This window comes from Cebus imitator, unplaced genomic scaffold, assembly GCF_001604975.1.
Source record: "Cebus imitator isolate Cc_AM_T3 unplaced genomic scaffold, Cebus_imitator-1.0 Scaffold378, whole genome shotgun sequence".
NCBI lineage: Eukaryota > Metazoa > Chordata > Mammalia > Primates > Cebidae > Cebus > Cebus imitator.
Window position 1 is genome coordinate 955264 of NW_016107693.1, and position 4308 is coordinate 959571.

The 4308-nt window shown below is 46.0% G+C and overlaps 1 protein-coding gene across 3 annotated transcripts in view; it reads left to right on the forward strand.

Moving 5' to 3' along the window:
- The first annotated feature begins 2000 nt into the window (after positions 1-2000).
- Positions 2001-4308, forward strand: part of LOC108288585 (probable ATP-dependent RNA helicase DDX60) — a 271788-nt gene continuing 269480 nt past the window's right edge. For 2 of the 3 annotated variants that reach the window (XM_017507562.2, XM_017507565.2), the window contains exon 1: positions 2836-2973. The gene's annotated coding sequence lies outside the window, so the exon portion shown is untranslated. Of the gene's footprint in view, positions 2134-2835; positions 2974-4308 lie in introns of those variants that run through there. The other variant, XM_017507564.2, reaches the window with a different exon arrangement.

Consider the following 4308-nt stretch of genomic DNA (forward strand, 5'->3'; position numbering starts at 1 on the left):
AATGATGAGAAGGATTTTGAAATACTTTGACAGAAGTGTATCATCTTATAAAGTGCCCACTCAATCAGCAGTGACGTGAACACCCCAGAGCCAGAAGTTTCCATAAAGTGTTCACCTAACTTCCTTACCCTCAGTGAGTTGTGATAGGACCTCTCCTGAACCCACAAAACAGGTACAATCAAGGTCCACCTTCCCATTCATGGACTTTCCCCTCTTGATTGCCTCACACAATGTCATAGCTGGAAGAGTTGACCTTGTCTGACCTCCCAAGAGAAGATGTCTTATCCAAGGTCACAAAGCTGCCAAGTGTCAGCTGAGTTGAGAAGCAGCTGGTCCTATTCTTTGACTCTCTGGGCCACACCACCCTGGGGAAGTGCTATCAGTGTGAGGCCCATAGTCTCTGAAAGCATCACAGAAATAGGTGAAGATGGGGAGACAGCTTCTCCCCTCCTAGTTAAAGACAGGAATAATCATTAATTTTGCTTAGTAGTGCCCAATAAACAAGAGTAGCAGATGAGTGAGAAGTGTAGGAAAGAGAATCAGACTTGGGATCCAGGAGCTGAGATGACCTTAGGGACACTCTTCTGCCTCAGGCCACCCTGAGGAATTGGAAGCTTCTAACTGGGCTGGATGGGCAGCTATTACTCACTGGTGCTTGTTCCTGGCATGAAAAGGTGTCTGGGGGAAGTAGGGAGACTTTTTTAATTGCATTTTAGGTTTTGGGGTACATATGAAGAACATGCAAGATTGTTGCATAGGTACACACATCGCAGTGTGGTTTGTTGCCTTCCTCCCCATCACCTATATCTGGCATTTCTCAAGTGGGGAGATTTTTAATCAAGCAAACACCATGGGGGTGGAAAGTGAGTAATAAGCAAAGAAATGCAGGTCAGTAGTAAAAAGGGAGAAGACACGTCCTTTGAGCTTTTCTGAGAAATCCAAGTGGTATACAGCTAGAGAGGTGTGGCTGGGGATGACAGTGGGTCAGAAACTTGGCAGGAGGACATTGATCAGATCAAGTAGAAAGCCACGGGGTGAAGGATGAGGACCTCAGTGATTCCTCTGAAGAAAAACAAAGTAGCTTTATGGGAATAGATTAATTCAGATCAAGGGAGTGAGCCTGGGCAGAAGTTATGAGTAAAGAGAGGTGGCGTTCTGCAATGTGAGTCAAGAGCCCGCTGAATCATGCAGGGGTGAAGATGTTGGTGATAGGGCAGACCGCTCCCAGGGAAGAAGGGCTGGAATGCAATCGGTGCCCCACAGAAAGGACCAAGGTCTACTTTTCCAGCAACCCTAAAAGTTCACACCTAAAAGCAAGGCTGTGGGATCAAGTCTCCAAAACCCTTGAATCTCAATATCTTCTGCACATGCATAACGTCATGGAATTAAGTGTCTGGAGCACTAACGTCATGGAATTAAGTGTCTGGAGACACAGAATTAAGTGTCTGGAGCCACAATTGGCTGGGGTTGAAACTCGAATTCCAAACATGAATGAGCTTGATGACAAAACTACAGAGCATTCTTCTTCTCCATTTAAAATCTTTGTACTTTCAAATGTTCACATTGGACACTTATACTATTGGACATTTTTCATAACATGAACGTCTTAGGACCAAAACTCGAAGCCCGTATCCTCTTTAACTCCATTTTTGCACGTCCAGTACCTAGCCAAAACGGAAACCCTGCACACCTCACCCTAGGCTTTCAGAGCGCTCAGCATGCTGCGTTTAACCTCATCCTCTTCGGTTCCTCGTGTGGAATCCAGATCTCTCTGCTTTCCTTCCTTTACGTTTACAGGCCTGTCCCAGATGGCGCAGCGCGGCCTCTGCTCTGATCTCCCTGAGATCCTCAGAGTAAATCAACGCACGGGGGCCCCTGCCTACTCGAGACCTAGATTCTGCCTCCAGAACACGGGGGATGTGGAAGCCGGAAAGGCCTCACGGTGGAGAAACGAAAGCGAAACTCACGCCCTAGCTCGGAACTCCGGCGCCACTTCCGTGGCTCAGAGCCTCAGTACCCGCCGGGCCGCGCGCTCCCTCAGCCAGGCGCTGCGCTCCGGCCCGCTCCGCCTCTTCCCGCCAGACGTGCGGCGCTCACGCTCCTGGGACACCGTGGGTCCGGGTCCAGGGTCGGGTGAGGACTGCGGGTGACGCAGGGTGTCTCCCGCGAGCCTGGAGCGGAGCCGTCCCGCGGGGGTTCTGGGTTTCCTTCCGCATCCAGATGGGCCGGACAGGGAGGGGGGCTGAGGGCTTCGCTTGCGCGGGGAGGTGCGGTGCCCACGGGGCTCCGGCAGGTGGAGGTCAGGCTTAGGGAGGGGAGGGGGAAGAGGGACAGGACAGTGCTCAGGCATTTGAGGGGTCCTCTTCACCCGAGAGGGCCACCACGCCAGGATAATTTTTGTATTTTTAGTAGAGACGGGGGTTTCACCATGTTGGCTAGGCTGGTCTCGAACTGCTGACCTCAGGTGATCCGCCCGCCTCAGCCTCCCAAAGTGCTGGGAAGACAGGTGTGAGCCCCTGCGCCCGGCCTCATCTCCTCTTTATCGTGGCACTTCATGAGGGGTTGCATATTGACGAGAAAGTGAGGGTCCTCCGATCTGGGCACAGCCAATTCAACCTGGACGTGGACGGCAGCAAGCCGCTTCCTTTTTTTCCGTCTTGGATTTAAGTTCTTAATAGCGGAAATCAGGTTTTATTATTTCCCTGGAAAGATACTTCGTTCTCTTTCCCCGTCTCTTTTGTCTACAAAGTTACATTGATAAATGTATAATAAACTCCTCAAGGTTTTCCATAATCAAAGAAGCTGACATCATCCGTGATGGGGCCTTAAAGATTTATGAAATCTCCCAATGACCGCTGGAAAAAGCGACCAGAAATAGTCAGAAGCAAGTCCTTTAAAGACACAATAAGAGGTCCAAACTAAAACATCAACGAGATACAGACCTTTGTGATTTCCAGTATTCTCCTGAAAGCGGTAACATACCATTCAATGAACCTAAGATTTGCTGTTTGAAGTTTGGTGGCACTCAGGTGCTGAGAGTTTAGGGTACTAAATAATTGAGGGTGGGTTCTGCTTCCAAGGCTCTTCCCCTTCTATCTCAAAGATATTGGAGGTAGTTTAGTGTGAATCCTTCCTGATATTCTACAAAGAAAGAAACAAGTTTCTGTCTATAGGTCCTCCCTATCTCTCTCTCTCTCTACCCCCCACCATCCGTCCGTCCATCCATCCATCCATCCATTCATTCATCATCTGTCCATCTCTAGATCTATACACTTTAAAAGATATTTTGGCTGTCCCACTGGTGTGCTTTGCTCACTTCATGATTAATTGGTACCTCTCAGTCTCATTTAGTAATTGCTGTATGATATCCCACGGTATGCTGGGTCATAACTGATCAGTTTTATTTGAAGTAGAAGAGAAAGACATAAAACAAAAATTAAATGTCCTTCTCTAGTACTTTCCCCTTCATACTCAGTCTCACAGTTTTAGTCCTCCTGAGGCGTTACTCCATAAACATACTCATAAATTTCTTTCTCAGTTGCTTATAAATTATATGCTTACAAACCGATTTTTTGTTTTACCAACTTTTGATAGACTCCAGCAATTCCCTGTGAAAGAACATCTATGCTACCCACTTTACCTTCCAATATGAGTTCTATATTTTAAAAAATTCTTCCCATGATTAGCTTTATGACTTTTAATAAAATATCCGTGTTAATTTTAATCCTTGACTATATTGATATGGGTGGAAATCTCTGCAGTTTTCACTGCTGCAGCCTCATTTTCTGCTCTGTAGGTATGGAGACCTGCTGGTCTTCATAAAAATGGTTACATCAGTAAAACAAACAGCAGGTTACAAAAAGAGTTTTTTTTTTTTAATATAAAAAGGGTTATTTATATAACCCTTTTTATAGCCTGCTGTTTGTTTTACTGATGTAACCATTTTTAAGGCAACTCATAGTTTATTTGGAAATATAATTCTCTAAAAAATGTATCCAACTTCTGATGCTGTAGTTAGTTCCCTTTGTCATTAATTACACCCAGAGAGCTTCTATTTTCATCCTTCATTCCCTCTCAAATTAGTAGAATCTGCCTTAAGTTCGTTTGAAATGACAGTCTGGCTTGAGAAGGGCACACCTCCATGTAATATTTCCCGCAAGGCTAAGTCCTTTTGTTTAACTGAGAATTCTTTATGAGTGTATGTTGAGCAAGTTTTTTTTTTTTTCCAGTCTTGTCACTTTTTATTTGCAGTACAGAAGCTGTCACCTGTGTGACCCAAATTTCTTGGCTCCCCTCCCCTCCCCTTCC